The 19,140-nt window shown below is 44.1% G+C and overlaps 1 protein-coding gene across 1 annotated transcript in view; it reads left to right on the top strand.

Annotated features, from left to right (window-relative positions):
- Positions 1-203: 203 nt before the first annotated feature.
- Positions 204-19,140, top strand: part of EXTL3 (exostosin-like glycosyltransferase 3) — a 130,789-nt gene continuing 111,852 nt past the window's right edge. The window contains 1 exon segment of the mRNA XM_010840287.1: positions 204-316. The gene's annotated coding sequence lies outside the window, so the exon portion shown is untranslated.

Genomic DNA, 19,140 nt, shown 5'->3' with positions numbered 1-19,140 from the left:
CCCCGCCGGCCCTGGGTTAGTTCTCGGACGCGCCCACCAGGGGTCAGCGCAGGCTAGGCGGCGGGCTCCGGCTTCCCACAATGCACCGGGCGCTGGGGTCTGGAGGTGACCGAGCTGCGGCTGCGGCGGCCGAGCCCCGAGGGTTTGCAGGCGGCCTAGGGGCGGGGCGTCAAGGGGGCGGGGCACTATAGGGCGGGGCCAGAGCCGCAGCTGTGGCCTCGGTCGCCCGCAGCTGAGCCTTTCCTGCGGGCAGCGCCCGGGCTCCGGTCGCTTGCTTCCCGGCCTCAGAGACCTGTCCACCTGGCGCTGTAGCAAGGTAGTGGGGGGCTCTTCCGGGCCATCATATTTTTTCTTGGTGGTGGGGTGGGCTGTGAAATCTTAGCTGTTGCCAACCGGAGAAGCCCTAACGTTGCTAAAATTTAGGGACGGAGCAACCAGTTTCGCTCCGAATAATTTAAAACTCTTGTTTCTGTCCCATTCTCCCGGTGCCCTCCAGTCTCCGCTGGGCTTTGGGAAGCCTGATTTGGGGTGCCCGTGCCAGGGTAATTTCAAACTCTAGGTTCATCTCTCATGCCTTATGTAGGGATGCTAACTAGCGGGTGGGGTTAGAATGCGTGAGAACTTTTATGGGTGTAGGCTGGTTTCTTCAGATGTGTGCCTATGTAAAAACTCCTGAAAAATTAGATGTACTTGGTGTGAGTAGGGATCCTGAGTCCTCGCTGTTTCAGGGAGTTAGAGGCGTCTGTCTCGTGCCCGCCTCCGCCACCACATAGCCACCAGGAGGTAGCAATACTGGGATCTAAGCCAGTGGGGGCCCTCAAATTCTACACCCCAGGACACTGCTTCCTAACGGTCCGTGCCGCCGCACCCCGGAGCTCCTCAGCACAGCTGACCCTCCTTTGGAGATCCAAGCTTTTCAAAAAAGTAAAGTTTGGCAGACACAAAGCGCTGGAATATGCGGGCACCTGGGACAGCTTAAGCTTGTTGGAGGTCTGTCGTCCTCAGCCTGTTTCTTGGTCACACTGCATGGCTCAACCCAGTCGGTCTACTTTCTGTTACCCCAGTGCTCCCCTTGGTAAAAATGCCGATCTGAAGTAATCCCAGTGAAAAACCTGCAAGTCTAAAGTGACTCCACCTTTCCCCACTTCTGAAGGCTTAGAAAAGCTCTTTAGTGCCCTGATCCTTAACTTCAGTGCAAAATCATAGTTTTAAAGGTTTATTTTTCTTTAAAACCCTCACCCAGTAAATATCAACTGGTTGATTTTACTTGTGAAATCCAAGCAGTTTCATTTATTGGTTAGTAATAAAGATCGTAACTAGGAAAACTTATCAAAATGAGAAATTCATTCAGATGACCGTAATTAACCAAGTAGCTGATAACAAAAGGCAGATGGGAAATCAAGTAAGCTTGGGTCTAAAACATTTCTGCCTCTGAGAAGTTTGGAAAGATAAACTTTCCTTCTAAAAGTAGAAGGAACACAGATTCCCCCACCCCTTTTTTTAGACTAGACAGACCTCTTAATTTGAGATAATCAAAAATAAGAAAGCTCTTTCAAAGTGCTAGCACCTCACCTGTGTCCACCCAAGGAAAGAAGTTAAGTCTAGGAGTTGTTAGGATTCTAAATCTTTAAGTAGAAGTTCTTAATGATCCTTAACACCATGTCTGGGTACGTTCCTCCAGAAGTGTCAGTTCTCCATCAAATATAAAATTATAAATTTCTCATTATGTATAATATTTTCTATTTGGAAAATATTTTCCATATCTAACGTTAACATTTACTTAAAAGCATTGTGCATTTGTGAGTAAAATGGTACAAATCTTTAAAAGGTTAAAAGCAAGGGAAAAAATAGTCTTAGCTAGACTACATCAGTGATTCTCACCCTGAGGTCCTCAGTTAGTGGCAATAAACCCTAGACATAAAAATCAAAATCTGGGGAAACTTCCCTGGTGGTCCAGTGGTTAAGAATCTACCTTGCAATGTAGGGGAGGCAAGTTTGATCATTGGGGGAGCTAAGATCCTACATGCCTTGCAACAACTAAGCCTGAGCATCACAGCTACTGAACTTACTCGATGCAGCCAAATAAATAAATTTTAAAAATTCAACAATAAAATCAAGTCATTAATAATTAATTAATAATTGCCAACACCTATAAGAACTAGACTGCACCATTTGAAGCTTAAAAGGAGCTGATTAATGGTGGCTCAGGTGGTAAAGCATCCCCCTGCAGTGGAGGAGAGACAGGTTCAATCCCTGGGTTGGAAAGATCCCCTGGAGAAAGAAATGGCAACCCACTCCAGTATTCTTGCCTGGGAAATCCCATGGACATAAGGATCCTGGAGGGCTATAGTCCATTGGGTTGCAGACTTAATAACCTCAGATATGCAGATGACACCATCCTTATGGCAGAAAGCAAAGAAGAACTAAAGATGATGAAAGTGAAAGAGGAGAGTGAAAAAGTTGGCTTAAAGCTCAACATTCAGAAAACTAAGATCGTGGCAAATAGATGGGGAAACAGTGGGAGACTTTATTTTTGGGGGCTCCAGAATCACTGCAGATGGTGTCTGCAGCCATGAAATTAAAAGACACTTACTCCTTGGAAGGAAAGTTATGACCAAGAATATTAGACAGCATATTAAAAAGCAGAGACGTTACTTTGCCAACAAAGGTCCATCTAGTCAAGGCTATGGTTTTTCCAGTGGTCACGTATGGATGTGAGAGTTAGACTATAAAGAAAGCTGAGTGCCAAAGAATTGATGCTTTTGAACTGTGGTGTTGGAGAAGACTCTTGAGAGTCCCTTGGAGTGCAAGGAGATCCAACCAGTCCATCCTAAAGGAAATCAGTCCTGAATATTTATTGGAAGGACTGATGTTGAAGCTGGAAACTCCAATACTTTGGCTACCTCATGTGAAGAACTGACTCACTTGAAAAAACCCTGGTCCTGGGAAAGATTGAGGGCAGGAAGAGAAGGGGACGACAGAGGATGAGATGGTTGGATGGTATCACCAACTCAATGGACATGAGTTTGAGTAGGCTCCGCGAGTTGGTGATAGACAAGGAGGCCTGGCGTGCTGCATCCATGGGGTCGCAAAGAGTCAGACACGACTGAGCGACTGAACTGAACTAAATGCCAGTTCTTTGTTTTCATGCACTGATGAGAAATAGCTTTGGGATGACTTCTTATCAGGCGGTCGTGTCATCATGACTACAAATGTAGAGATCAGAATATTTCTCAGATTCTAGGAAAAGGAAAGCATCTCTCAGAACTGTGCAGACTCGAGGAACTCAAAAGTACCTTGAAAGTACCCTTTGGTTTCCATCCTTTGTGGTGCCAATTTTTAAAAAATGCCCCATTTCATAGTAATACTAATTATTCTCTAATAGTCATGTAGTATGAGACTACAGAAGCAGTTATTCTGATTAACTCAAGAGTTAATCCTGTGTGAACTATTTCAACTTTCTTACAATAAAAACGCCACCCTGTTTTTATAGTCATCTATTTGTTCAGTAAACAGCCTGGCACTGTGCTAAGACCGGAAGTACAGAGATGAGTCTTCTAAACCCCTGACTTTGAGGAGCTGATATAGTTGGGGAAATCAACAGATGGTTATAATGAAGCATGTGCTTGGTATGGTGATAGATCTCTGCTCCTGGTGCCGTGGGCCTCGAATCTAATCTGTGGAGCCAGAAAAGTTCTGGAAATGTCAGAAACTAGTAATTAAAGGATGACTGGCTTTAGCTAGGATTGGAGGAAGGGTGCTCTAGGTGGAGGGGACAAGCATTAAGAAGACCATGGGGGTGGGACTTCCCTGGTATTCCAGTAGCTAAGACGTAGTGCTCCCAGTGCAGGGGACTAGGGTTTGATGGCTGGTCAGGGAACTAGATCCCACATGCCACGACTAAGAGTTTGCATGTCCCAGCTAAAAATACCACGAGCCGCAACTGAGGCCTGGTGCAGCCAGATGAATTCGGGGTAAAGTGGCAAGATCGGAGAAATAGACTGAAGAAAGAAAGGCCTGGCAAGGGTGAAGGGTAAAAACCTAAGTGGGAGGGGCAGGTGCCTGTCTGCTTTAGAGAGTTCACTCTGAATCTGTAGTGGAGGAGGGACTCAAGAGGCCAGGGGGCAGGAAGCTGTAGCAAAAGAAAGAAATGAGGAGAGCTTAGCATCTGCAGAATGCATGGCCCTTTCCAGCTCTGTCATCTGTTACTTTGGTTTTCACAACCACCCTTTGCAGTCAGTAAGGTGAGATTCACATCTTCATTTTCTTTTCTTTCTTCTTATTTTAAAAAAATGTTTATTTGGCCATATGAACTCTTAGTTGCAGCATGCGAATTCTTAGTTGAGGCATGTGGGATCTAGTTCCCTGACCAGGGACTGAACCCAGGCCCTCTGCATTGTGAGCACAGAGTCTTAGCCACTGTAACCACCAGGGAAGTCCCTACATCTTCATTTTCTAAATTCTTACCTCACTGCTTTGTGCCTCATCCCTGACCCTTATAAAAAACCTGTAAATTAAGTATTATTGACCCACTTACTGACCCACAGTATCCACTTTATAGAAATGGATACTGAGGCAGGGTCAGGCTCAGACCTAGGTCTAATGTAGAAAGCATTACTTATTCCAAACAGCAGGTGGGTCCTTCTCCTCTAGAGAATGAGGCAAGACAACCTTCTGGGCAGATCTGCACCCAGGCAACATCTGTACCTGGGCAACATCTCTCAGCTTGGCAGAAGGGCTGCCGTGCCAGCTCCTTAAGCACTTCCATCTCTGCATTTAAAAGTCCCATTGAACAAAACAGTGTGGTGGTTCATCAAAACAATAAATGTAGAATTACCATGTGATCCAGCAATTCCACTTCTGGGCATACACCCAAAAGAAGTGAATGCAGGGACTCGGGTACTTGTACACTTGTGTTCATGGCAGCGTTATTCACCATAGTCAAAAGGTGGAAATGACTCAGGTGTCCATTGATAGAAGAATGGGTAAACAAAATGTGGTCTGTACCTACAGTGGAGCATTTTTCAGACTTACAAGGAAGGAAATTCTGACAGGCTACAACATGGATTAACTTTGAGGACATCATGTTCAGTGCATTAAGCCAGTCACAAAAGGGAGAATAGTGTGTGATGCTACTTAGACAGCCAGGCTCACAGAGACAGAAAGTGGAATGGTGGTTGCCAGGACAAGCGGAGTAGGGATAGAAAGTTGCTGTTTAATGGGTAGAGAGTTTCAGTTTGGGAAGGTGTAAACAGTTGTGGCGATGGATGGTGGTATGGCTGCACGGCAATGTGAATGTACTTAATGACTCTGAACCGTCCATTTAAAAAAGGATACAATGGTCAATTGTACGTGTATTTTGCAAAAAAATTAAAAAGTCTCATTGAGCAAGTGACTTGCCCAGAGTCACTGAACAAAGCTAAAACATGGCCTCTGCCAGACAGTCATGCCTGGTCATTATAAGGAAGCTCTTTGGGCAAGCAGAGGTGTGATCTCACTTTCTTTTTAAGCAGAAAGAGAAACCAAGTTTTGCATTGTTATCACACTTACTGCAGCAAATTCATAGGACTCCAATCCTTGAAGAAATCTGGGTGCTTAGAACGTGGGGTTTGCTTGCTGGCTTTGTCTAGGTATCAAGGTGGGAAGGTGGTGATAAATGGAGTTTGTTGATTCATTCATTCATTCGATATTGAATATTTGAGAGCTTTCGTTGTGTCAAAAACTGTCTCCAGTTTCCAATGTTTCTGTCTAGCAATCAGCATCTGCCAGCTCTGTTCTCGGTGCTCTGCCAGTTTCCCTTGGACATAAAGTCCTAAGTTACATAAACCTTCATTGATTCCTGGAAAGGTCAATAGGGAAACAGGTAGAGCTGGAGGGGAGGTGATTTGAGGTGAAGTGGGAGGTGCCAGATGCCTAAGAGAGTTGCGATTCCAGTGAAGAAGCCGCCCAGCCCTAGATGAGTCTCCTGGGGTGTGTCCAGGGGCTGCAGATGCAGAAGCAGTGGGTCCGGCTCATGGACCTCGCCCCTGGCATAGGCCAAGTGTGGGCATTGCCTGTGTATTGTTGGTTTACAGTGTTGTGCTAATTTCTGCTATACAGCAAGGTGACTCAGTTACACACAGTCGTGTCCAACTCTTTGTGACCCCATGGACTGTAGCCCACCAGGCTCCTCTGTCCAAGGGATTTCCCAGGCAAGAATACTGGAGGGGGTTGCCATTTTCTTCTGCAGGGGATCTTCCTGACCCAAGGATCGAGCCCAGGTCTCCTGACATTGGCAGGTCAGGTGGATTCTTTGCCATCTGACACAGGGAAGCCCATACATTCTTTTTTTTAATACTCTTTTCCATTATGGTTTACCCCAGGAGATTGGATATAGTTTCCTGTGCTATATAGTAGGAGCTTTTTGTCTATCATTCTAAATGTAATAGTTTGCATCTACTAACCCCACACTCCTAGTTCCTCCTTCTCCCTCCCCGGACCCTTGGCAGCCACGAGTCTGTTCTCCGTGTGTGTGAGTCTGTTTCTGTTTGGCAGCTAGGTTTGTTTGTGTCATATTTTCGATTCCACATATAAGTGATATCATATGGTATTTGTCTTTTTCTTTCTAACTGACTTCACTTAATATGATCATCTCTAGGTCCATCTGTGTTGTTGCAAATGGCATCATCTTGTTCTTTTGTTATGGCTGAGTAGTGCTCCGTTGTATCTGTGTACTACATTTTCTTTATCCGTTCATCTGTTGATGGACATTTAGCTTGTTTCCGTGTCTTGGCTATTGTGAATAGCACTGCTGTGAACACTGGGGTACATGTCTCTTTTTGAATTACAGTTTTATCTGGGTGTATGCCCAGGAGTGAGGTTGCTGGATCTATATGGTTATTATATTTTTAGTTTTCTGAGGAACCTCCATCCTGTTTTCCATAGTGATTGCACCAACTTACTTTCTCACCGACAGTGTAAGAGGATTTCCTTTTCTCCACACCCTCTCCTGCATTTGTTATTTGTAGGCTTTTTAATGATGGCCATTCTGCCCAGGGTGAGGTAGTACCTCACTGTAGTTCTGATTTTCACTTCTTTGTTAGTGATGCTGAGCATCTTTTCATGTGCCTATTGTGTGCTAAGTCGCGTCAGTAGTGTCTGACTCTTTGCAACCCTATGGACTATAAAGCCTACCGGGTTCCTCTGTCCGTGGGATTCTCCAGGCAAGAATACTGGAGTGGATCAACATGCCCTCCTCCAGGAGATCTTCCGACCCTGGGATCGAACCTGCCTCTCTCACGTTTCTTGCACTGGGAGGCGGGTTAGCGCCACCTGGGAAGCCCGTTGGTCATCTATGTTTCTTCTTTGGAGAAATGTCTGTTAAGGTCTTCTGCTCATTTCTGGTGGATGGTTTGTCTTCTTGGTTGAGTTCTATGAACTCTTTGTATACTTTGGAAATTAAGCCCTTGTCAGTCATGTTATTTAGAAATATTTTCTCTTGTTCTATAGGTTCTCTTTTCTTTTATGGTTTTCTTTGCTGTGCAGAAGCTTGTAAATTTGATTAGGTCCCATTTGTTTATCTTTGCTTTTATTACTATTGCCTTGGCCTTGGGAGACTGACCTGAGAAAACAGTGGTACAATTTTTGTTAGAGAATGTTTTGCCTGTGCTCTCTTTTAGAAGTTTTATAGTATCGTGTCTTATGTTGAAGTCTTCAAGCCATTTTGAGTTTGTTCTTTGTATGGTTTGAGGGTGTGTTCTAACGTCACTGGCTTATATACAGATGTCCAGTTTTCCAACACACTTGCTGAAGAGACTTTTTCCCATTTTATATTCTTGCCTCCTTTGTGGAAGATTAATTGCCTGTAGGTGTGTGAGCTTATTTCTGGGTTCTCTATTCTGTTCCATTGATCTGTATGTCTGTTTTTTTTTTAACCAGTTCCATACTGTTTTGATTACTGTAGCTTTGTAGTATTGTCTGAAGTCTGGGAGAGTTATGCCTCTTGCTTTGTTTATTTGTCAGGATTTGCTTAGGTGGTTCTGGGTCTTTTATAGTACCATGTAAATTTAGATTATTTGCTTTAGTTCTGTGAAAAATATCATGGGTAATTTGATAGAAATCACATTAAATCTCTAAATTGCTTTGAGCAGCATTGCCATTTTAACAATACTAATCCTTCCAGCCCAAGAGCATCATATATCTTTCCATTTCTTTGAATCCTCTTTGATTTCTTTTATTAATGTTTTCAAGTTCTCAGTGTACATGTCTTTCACCTCCTTGGTCAGGTTTACTCCTGGGTATTTTATTTTGGTGAGAGTTTAAAAGGTCTTGCTTTTTTTACATTCCCTTTCTGATATTTCATTGTTAGTATAAAGAAATGCAACTGATTCCTGAATGTTATTCTTGTGTCCTGCTACTTAGTCTAATTCATTTATTAACTCTAGTAGTTTTATGTGGAGTCTTTAGGGTTTTCTCTAGATAGTGTGGCGCTGCCTGGAGTTTTAACGTCTGCATGGAGGATTAGAGTGATGCCCATAGCAGAAATCCCAAAAAAGTAGATCAAAAAAGCAATACATGGAGACAGGCAGGGGTACAAAAAGAGAGAGTGATGTGGAAGACAGTGCAATCTGGAAAAAGGCCCAAGCTTTATGGACTGACATCCTCATTTTGTGCCCCAAAGGATAAAGCCTGGTTGGCTATTCATAACCATGTGCATAAATGTGACTAGAGCCTATTAAACAATCCAGAGCATTTGGATCTATCTGCTTCCAGGAGATTTGAGGTTTGAATACAAGGTAAAGCATAACTTTATTTATTTGTTAGAGGTATTTTTATTTTATTTTGTCTATTTTTTTCTGTTTGAGGGCTCTCTCTGGTTTCGGAGAGTGGGGCTACTCTCTAGTTATGGTGCTTGGGTTTCTCATGCTGCTCAGTGCAGCCTCAGGGCACGTGGGCTTCAGTAGCTGCGGCTTGCAGGGTTTAGAGCTCAGGCTCAGTAGCTGTGGTGCACTGGCTTAATTGTCCTGAGGCATGTGGGAGCTTCCCAGATCAGGGATCAAACTGGTGTCCCCTGCATTCCAAAGCACATTCTTAACCACTGGCCCACCAGGTTAGCCCAAAGCATAACTTTAAAAATAAGGCTCTGGGATAGTTTAGTGAAACAAGCACTAGATTTGTAATGATGAGGGGAGGAAGGGCACATCAGAAGAGGCAGGGAGCCTGGCCTGTAGGAGACACACTGTCCATCAGAGCCTTTTTTCAAAATATAAAACGAAAATGGTCCTCGCAGCAGGGTGGAAGTTGGTCCTACTGGGCATCTGAGATGAGATACTTTGGCACAGTGTTTGGTTTTACGTTTCTTGGAAGTCATGATGTAAAGGAAACAGGTACGGTTACATCATTTGATTATTCTGGCAAGATAAAGTATACAGATTCCACTCTAGAGGAGAGCTTTTTTTCCCTGGAACTAAACTCGGGGAAGGATTTACCTCATGGGTTCCCTGAAATACAGTCTCGAAGCTGTGGACAATATCTTCAATAATGTTTTGTGGTTAGCTCTGAAGGTGTCATGCAGATGAATGGATTTTACCTTTGGTAGAAACCATCTGGAGTCAGCGCTGAGCATGAAAAGTATTTTTCTGTTATGATGCTGTAGCGGTGGGATTCCCAGACAGTCACTTTCAGGAAATTCCCTAAGGATGAGTCATCAGAGGGACCTGGAGAAGAGGGGGCTGAATTGGACACCTGAGCAGGAAAAGATCTAATTGTCCTTTGAGCTTGGTCATTTGTACTGTTCTCACAAGGTAGAGGATCTCTTGGCAGGAAACCAGAGCTAAGTGGTCCAACAGGCATTTAAGCTTTGAAGGAAGAATAGAATGAGTCCTGTGCCAATCTTGACACAAGATGGCAGACTCTGGGGATCGTCATTCCTGCTTCTGGTCAACTACCAAGCCCTCAAACACTAAACAGGAGGTTGTGCTGTGGTGCAAAGGGCATGGTCCTTGAAGTCAGATAAAGCTGCTTTAAATCCTAGCTCTGCTGCTTGCTGGCTATGTGATTTCACCAACTCCTTAATTTTTCTGCTCTTCAATGGGATATTAATATCTGCCTTGTATGAGTCATTTTACTGATCAGAGATAAGATATATAAACAGTCATAAACAACGATAATGCTGCTGCTGCTGCTAAGTCACTTCAGTTGTGTCCGACTCTGTGCGACCCCATAGATGGCAGCTCACCAGGCTCCCCCGTCCCTGGGATTCTCCAGGCAAGAACACTGGAGTGGGTTGCCATTTTCCTTCTCCAATGCATGAAAGTGAAAAGTGAAAAGTGAAAGTGAAGTCGCTCAGTTGTGTCCAACTCTTAGCTACCCCTGCAGCCTACCAGGCTCCTCCGTCCACGGGACTTTCCCAGGCAAAAGTACTAGAGTGGGTTGCCACTGAAGCAACAATAATACTAGTAAGCAATTTTGTCAGTTATTATTATGTTTATTATCAAGATATCCGATGTCATGTTTATTCCAACTTAAAAATCCATAGTATCATTCAGGTTTTTCCAATTTATTCAAATAATGACTGCCACTCCCCTCCCCCCTTTTAAAAAAACTATGTATTTCTTCAGGGCCCTCGAGCACGTCTCTAGTTGTACCGTGTGGGTTCAGTAGTTGTGGTGTGTGGGATCTCAGTTCCCCAAGCAGGGATCAAACCCACGTCCCCTGCGTTATGGGGCAAATCCCTAAGCCTGGATCACCAGGGAGGTACATCCCAAACTTCCAGCAGAGGAGCCTCTTGTCTGTCAGGTCAGGTGCTCAGTCGTGTCTGACTCTTTGAGACCCCATGGACTGCAGCGTGCCAGGCTTCCCTGTCCATCACCAACTTCCAGAGCTTGCTCAAATTCGTGTCCATCGAGTCGGTGATGCCATCCAACCATCTCACCTCTGTCGTCCCCTTCTCCTCCCGCCCTCAATCTTCCCCAGCATCAGGGTCTTTTCTGGTGAGTCAGTTCTTCACATCAGCTGGCCAAAGTAGTGGAGTTTCAGTTTCAGCATCAGGCCTTCCAATGAATATTCATTCAGGACTGATTTCCTTTAGGATGGACTGGTTTGCTCTGCTTGCAGTCCAAGGGACTCTGAAGAGTCTTCTCCAATACCACAGTTCAAAAGCATCAATTCTTTGGTGCTCAGCTTTCTTTATGGTCCAAATCTCACATCCATACATGACTACTAGAAAAATCATAGCTTTGACTAGATGGACCTTTGTTGGCAAAGTAATGTCTCTGCTTTTTAATATGCTGCCTAGGTTTATCATAGCTTTTCTTCCAAGGAGTGTCTTTTAATTTCATGGCTGCAGTCACCATCTGCAGTGATTTTGGAGCCCAAGAAAATAAAGTTTGTCACTATTTTCATTGTTTCCCCATCTGTTTACCATGAAATGATGGGACCAGATCCCATGATCTTCATTTTTTCAATGTTGAGTTTTAAACCAGCTTTTTCATTTTCCTCATTAAGAGGCTCTTTAGTTCCTCTTCACTTCCTGCCATAAGGGTGGTGTCATCTGCATGTCTGAGGTTATTGATATTTCTCCCAGCAATCTTGATTCTAGCTTGTGCTTCATCCAGGCCGGCATTTCGAATGATGTATTCTGCATATAAGTTAAATAAGCAGGGTGACAGTATACAGCCTTGACATACTCCTTTCCTGATTTGGAACCAGTTTGTTGTTCCATGTCCAATTCTAACTGTTGCTTCTTGACCTGCATACAGATTTCTCAGGAGGCAGGTCAGGTGGTCTGGTATTCCCATCTCTTGGAAAATTTTCCATAGTTTGTTGTGATCCACACAGTCAAAGGCTTTGGCATAGTCAATAAAGCAGAAATAGATGTTTTTCTGGAACTCTCTTGCTTTTTCTATGATCCAACGGATGTTGGTAATTTGATCTCTGCTTCCTCTGCCTTTTCTAAATCCAGCTTAAACATCTGAAAGTTCTCAATTCATGTACTGTTGTAGCCTGGCTTGGAGAATTTTGAGCATTACTTTCCTGGTGTGTGAGATGAGTGCAATTGTGTGGTAGTTTGAACATTCTTTGGCATTTCCTTTCTTTGTGATTGGAATGAAAGCTGACCTTTTCCAGTCCTGTGGCCACTGCTGAGTTTTCCAAATTTGATGGCATATTGAGTGTAGCACTTTCACAGCATCATCTTTTAGGCTTTGAAATAGCTCAGCTGGAATTCTGTCACCTCCACTAGCTTTGTTCATAGTGATGCTTCCTAAGGCCCACTTGACTTCACACCCCAGGATGTCTGGCTCTAGGTGAGTGATCACACCATCGTGGTTATCTGCGTCATTAAGATCTTTTTTGTATAGTTCTTCTGTATATTCTTGCTACCTCTTCTTAATATCTTCTGCTTCTGTTAGGTCCATACCATTTTTTTTTAAATTTAAATTTATTTATTTTAATTGGAGGCTAATTACTTTACAATATTGTATTGGTTTTGCCATACATCAACATGAATCCGCCACGGGTGTACACGTGTTCCCCATCCTGAACCCCCCTCCCACCTCCATACCATTTCTGTTCTTTATTGTGCCCATCTTTGCATGAAATGTTCCCTTGGTATCTAATTTTCTTGAACAGATCTCTAGTCTTTCCCATTCTATTGTTTTCCTCCATTTCTTTGCATTGATCACTGAGGAAGTCTTTCTTATCTCTCCTTGCTGTTCTTTGGAACTCTGCATTCAAACGAGTATATCTTTCCTTTTATCCTTTGCCTGTGAGATTAGATTAGATTATATTTGATTAACTCTTGTCTATAGTAACTGACAATAATGATGTTTACCTCTTTTTTTTTTAAGTTTCCTCTTTTTTTAAAAAAAATTCTTTTCGGCTGTGCAGGGTCTTCATTGCTATGCAGGCTTTTTCTAGTTGCAGAGAGTGGGGGCTACTCTCTAGCTGAAACGGCTTCTTATTGTGGGGGCTTCTCTTGCTGCAGGAGTACCAGCTCTAGAGCACAGGCTCCGTAGTTGTGGCGCACGGGCTTAGTTTCTCCGCAGCATGTGGAGTCTTCCTGGATTCCCTGAGCCACCAGGGAAGCGCTCATGTTTACCTCTGAACAGGCATTATGCTGAGTGCTCTACAGACATTATTTTATTTATTCTTCACAGCAACTCTCTGCAGTACGTATCACCTGTCACCTGTAGGTGCTCAACGAACGTTGTCCACTAGTATTACTGGTATCAGTTTTAATAATAAACTGATGACATAAAAGAGAAGAGGACATCTTTGCCATGGGAATCGGTGCCTTTAATACACAGGGCAAATCTGGCCCATCGCCTGCTTTTGTACAGTTGGTGGGCTAAGCATGGGTTTTACATACTTAAAGGGTTGAAAACAAATTAAAATAAGAATACTATTTCATGGTAAGGACTTTCCTCGTGGCCCAGTGGTTACAACTTTGCCTCCAGTGCGCTGGGTGCAGGTTCTATCCCTGGGTGGGGCGCTAAGATCCCACTTCCCTTGTGGCCAAAAAACCAAAAAAAAAAAAAAAGTAAAACAGAAGCAAGATTGTAGCAAATTACAATTAAGACTTTAAAAATGGTCCACATCTAAAAATCTACATCTAAAGTCCACATCTTTAAAAATAAATAAATAAATGAGAGCTTCCCTGGTGGCTGGTAAAGAATCTGCCTGCCAGTGCAGGAGACAGATTTGATCCCTGGTCCGGGAAGATCCCACATGCCTCGGGGCAGCTAAGCCTGTGCACCCCAAGTGCAGAGCCTGGGCACTAGAGCCAGCGCTCTGCAACAAGAGAAGCTTGCGCACCGCAACGAAGAGTAGCCCCCACTCACCGCAACTAGAGAAAAGCCCCTGCAGCAACAAAGACCCAGCACAGCCAAAAATAATTGCATATGAATACATAAATGAATGATTTTTTTTAAAGAATAATATTTCATGAGAAAATTATATGAAAGTCAAATTTCAGTGTCCGTAAATGAAGTTTTATTGGAACACAGCCAGGCCCTTTGGTTTACACATTGTCTACATCCGCTTTGCTGCTGGAGCATCAGAATCAAGGACCTGTGACCCAACCAAAGCTGAAACTATTTACCCTGTGGCCCTTTACAGGAAGGGCCCTTTTCTGACCCCTGATTTAGAGGAAGACCTCCAGAGGCAGTTTTGGTGGAGAAGCTCACTCAACCTCAGTATAAGCCAGACTGCCCGGGGTGAACATTAAGAAGGGGAATCTAGGATCAAAACTCCCATCGGCCTCATATTTGTACAGGGGACAAAGGGACTACTGTTCTGTTCCCCTGCCAGCATGGACGGGTGGAGGAGGGAGAAGAGGGCTTGGGTCAAGCCTTCTGTATACAAGTTCTAATCAGGAGCTGGAACTTTGTGAAGGAGCTAAGAAATCTGGGATCTGTGACCTGTTCATTTTTATGCTTTTTGCAGTTTGCTTTTTGTTTTGTATTTGTTTACTTTTCCCTTTGTGCTTAGGGAAAATTCTTTTTCAACAATTCTAATCTTATCTAATCTAAGCCAAGGGAAAAAATAATTGATTCACACCTGGGCTGGGATAAAGTTCAAACTTCTTAACTGCTCTTAAAACCAGCCCAGACGCTGGTCCCTTCTCACTTGCGCAGGCTCATCTTCTGACCTCTCCCCACACCCTGTGTTCCATAATGCAGCCCACAGCCCCAGAAGTAAGCCTGTTCCTTGTCTCATTTTTTTCTTTTTCTTTTTTTTAATGTTCTGCTATTCCCTCTGCTTCCCACTCTTCCACACCTTCCCTGACTGGAGAAATCCTCATCCTTTGAGACTCCACTGAAACGTCACCTCCTCCAGGAAGCCTTCCTGGCTCTGCCCATCCTGGAAGAGATGACAACATCCACCTTTTGGCCTCCTTTGCCTCCTGTCACGGCACCTGTCACTCTATATTGGCACTGTTCCCGAGTCTGTGCCTCCTTCAAGGTTAGGAATGATGTGATATTAGTTCGTCACCTTGCTTCTAGCACGTGGTAACCTAGACGTGTGAAAGCTGAGGAGAGTCAGAGTGCTCTGAAGGGCCAGGAGGTAAGGACTTTCCAGCTTAAGAACCTGGAAATGTTAGGTCAGAAATGGGGTAGATAGGGACTTCCCTGGTGGTCCAGTGGTTAAGAAGCTCTCTTGCATTGCAGGGGGTACAGGTTCAATCCCTGGTCAGGGAACTAAGATCCTACCTCCCACAGGGCAACTAAGCCTGCATGCCATAACTAAGGAGTCTGCGTGCTACAACGAGAGATCCCACATGCCACAACGAAGATCCAATGAAGCCGAATAAATAAACAAATACTTGAAAAAAATAAGAAAAACAAATGTGGCAGAAATGAAAACCAGGCAAGGGAGGCCTTAGAGAGCAAAGTGCTGCCTGTTTTGTTTGTTTGTTTGTTTGTTCTTTATAACGAATATTGAATAATTTAGTAGGAAATCACCTCAACTCTGAAAGACCAAAAAACCAAAACACTATTCAGAGTGTTTACATCATACCTCTCTGAAGACAGAGGTAATTGTGATTCAGAAAAGACATTTCAGGAGGGCCTGAGACAAATATGGTCCAAAAATTTGTTGAGATGAAACTAAATATAAGGATAAAAGTTGAAACTATAAATGACTAATGTGATTCGTAGAGGAGGCTTTCAAATACAGTTATCTCTCACATGAGCTCTTATCATTCTCAACTGAAACTTTTGTCTTGATACTGGAAAGGACCTTATCTAGTGGCCTCTTGGTATTTGGTATTTATTCAACCCAGTGGTTGTATCTGGTCTTAACAGCATTGTTCCGGTCACTTCAATCTCTTAATTAGATGGTCACTGAGATCTCGAGACCTTTATTTTGCAAGCACAGTTTGAGTTTGTGTTTTAGACCCAGATTCATTATCATATTCCAGCCTGCTGAATCTTATCGGGCACTCCAGATGCTGTCGTGTCATTTTGTGAGAATTGCCTGTGGTTTCTGTCCACCAGATTGGCAGTTAACTCTGCAGAAAACCTGCGGATCCTATCAGCAAACTGAAAAGTTCCTCTTTTAGGTCAGTGATGAAAACTATCCCAGTACACCCTAACGTTTTTTAATGTATGAAAGAGACCGTTTATAAATCAGTTGCCTCAGTATAAGCCAATACTTACTTTCAGATTCTATCCTTTCCTTGATGTACCCGATTTGGGGGAAACCACTCCATTGTTTGGTATTTGTTTGGTTGCCAAGTCGTGTCTGACTTTTTGCGACCCCATGGACTGCAGCATGCTAGGCTCACCTGGCCTCCACAATCCCCCAGAGTTTGCTCAAACCCCTGTCCATCGAGTCAGTGATGCCATCCAACCATCTCATCCTCTCTAATCCCCTTCTCCTGCCTTTAACCTTTCCCAGCATCAGGGTCTTTTCCAATGAGTCAGCTCTTTGCATCAGGTGGCCATAGTATTGGAGCTTCAGCATCAGTCCTTCCAATGAATACTCAGGGTTGATTACCTTTAGGATTGACTGGTTTTATCTCTTTAGATTCCAAGGGACTCTCAAGAGTCTACTCTAGCACCACAATTTGAAAGCATCAATTCTTTGGCACTCAGCCTTCTTTATGGTCTAAACCTTTATGCTGCTAAGTCCAACTCTCACATCCATACATGACCACTGGAAAAACCATAGCTTTGGCTATGTGGATCTTTGTTGGCAAAGTGATGTCTCTACTTTTTAATACACTGTCTAGGTTTGTGATGGCTTTCCTTCCGAGGAGCAATGATAACTGGTTTCTGTCATCCAGTGTGTCCTCATAGCTTCCAGTCAGTTCTTCTGTGTTTTCCTAGTCTCTCTTTCTCACTAGGGCTTCCCAGGAGGCACTAGTGGTTAAGAACCCTCCTGCCAATGCAAGAGACATAAGAGACGCCGGTTTGATCCCTAGCTTGGGAAGATTCCCTGGAGAAGGAAATGGCAACCTCCTTCAGTATTCTTGCCTGGGAAGTCCCATGGACAGAGGAGCTACAGTGGGCTACAGTCCATGAGGTTGCAAAGAGTTGGACATGACTGAAGTGGCTTAGAATACACACATAATCTCTCTCCTCCACGGCAAAGTTTCAGATGGCCTGCATTCTCCTTAAGCTTCCACTCCTACCCTTCTTCCCACCTGGCCCCTGTTCTCCTCTGTCTCAGCAAAGGATCCTGCTGGCTACTCCATGGAGAAGATGGAGGCTATCAGACTGTCATGCCATCTAGTTCCTGCTGCCACGCCAGGACGTCTAGTTCATTCCTCCCACATCCTTCTGTCTATTTCCAGTGAAGAGATGCTCTTCCCTTGAATTGGAGCCAACCTCTAAGTCTATGCCTGCGCTCTGGACCTTCTGTCTCCTCCCTCCTCAGGGTCCCCCAGCTGACTGTCCCCCTTCCTGCATCCTCCCTGTTAGCCTTTACACATTCTCCCACAGCATCCATCTGAAAGCATCTCCCTCCCCAACCCTCCCCTTGGCAACTCAACGCCTCGACTTAGAATTATTTCTGCTCTGCTTCCTCACCTCAGCCCCTCACCCCTTCAGTCTGGATTGTACCTCTATCCCTCCACTGATACTGTCCTCACTGACGTCACCAACTCCTGCCTTGCAGCTAAACCCAATGTGGATGTCTAGGTCCGTGTTGGCCTTACTTCTCTGGAGCATTCAGCTTTACCAACCACGTGCTTCTCTGAGAACTTCTCTTCTGCCCGACTTCCCGGGCTCCTCCTTTCCTCTCTCTTTCTCCCTGGACTCATCTTCCCGTGTTGCTTCTTCAGTGGTGGTTCCACACTGGTCTCTCTACTCCTACTGTCCCCTCTCTTCCCTGAATTCTTTTGGTTTACAAGCCACAGATCCCAACGCAGATTGAACTAAACAACCCACCAAAACACCACCATCACCAAAAAGTCACAAGGAAAATTCAGTGATTCGTGTGTCCGAAACATCCAGTCATAGATCTGGAGAAGATTCTTTGAGAGTCCCTTGGACAGCAAGGAGATCAAACCAGCCAGCCCTAAAGGAAATCAACCCTGAATATTCACTGGAACACTGATGCTGAAGCTCCAATACTTTGGCCACCTGATGCAAAGAACTGACTCACTGGAAAAGACACTGATGCTGGGAAAGATTGAGGGCAGGAGGAGAAGGGGACGACAGAGGATGAGATGGTTGGATGGCATCACCGACTCAATGAACAGGAGTTTGGGTAAACTCCGGGAGTTGGTCATGGACAGGGAGGCCTGGTGTGCTGCAGTTCATGGGGTCGCAGGGAGTTGGACACGACTGAGCTACTGAACTGAACTGATCTCATCAGGAGCAAGCTGTTTAGACACTTAAGGCAAAAGCATTGCTAGAGTTTCAGAAAGTTACAACACAATGTAAGTTTATCAGGCAGAAATAACAATTATAAAGTGGCTTGTGTATAATAACATAGCCCCAAACTATATAAAGCAAAAACTGAAAGAACTTTAAATTAAGATAGGTGAATCCATCATCAATTAGATTTTAAGTCATCTCTTTTATTAATTGAATTGTATCAAGCATATGCAAATCTGGTAATAGAAGATGTCAAAAGCACAAACATAATATTTGATCAAGGACATATCTTTTATTTATTTATACTTTGGTTGCACCATGTGGTTTGTGGGATCTTAGTTCCTTGACCAGGGAGTGAACCTGCGCCCTTGGCAGTGAAAGTGCAGAGCCCTAAGCAGTGGACCACCAGAGAATTTCCCAAGGATGTGTTTCTAGAACACCTTACCCAAGAGCTGAAGAACATAGATTCTTTACAAACACGCACAATTAAAACAAGCTCAAAACATTGTAATATTATTAGCTTATAGACTAAGTTCTTTGACCACATATAGGTTATGTACTTTGACTGCTGTTGTTGTTACAGTCGCTCAGTTGTGACTGTTTGAGACCCCATGCACTACAGCACGCCAGGCTTCCTTGTCCTTCACTATCTCCCGGAGCTTGCTCAAACTCATGTCCATCGAGTCAGTGATACTGTCTAAACATCTCATCCTCTGTGGCCCTCTTCTGCCCTCAATCTTTCCCAGCATCAGGGTTTTTTCCAATGAGTCAGTTCTTCTCCACAGATGGCCAAAGTACTGGAGCTCCAGCTTCAGCATCAGTCCTTTCAATGAAT

This window comes from Bison bison, unplaced genomic scaffold, assembly GCF_000754665.1.
Source record: "Bison bison bison isolate TAMUID 2011002044 unplaced genomic scaffold, Bison_UMD1.0 scf7180017864143, whole genome shotgun sequence".
Taxonomy (NCBI): Eukaryota; Metazoa; Chordata; class Mammalia; order Artiodactyla; family Bovidae; genus Bison; species Bison bison.
Note: the sequence above shows the minus strand (reverse complement) of the source record. Positions and strands in the feature narration are given on the sequence as shown.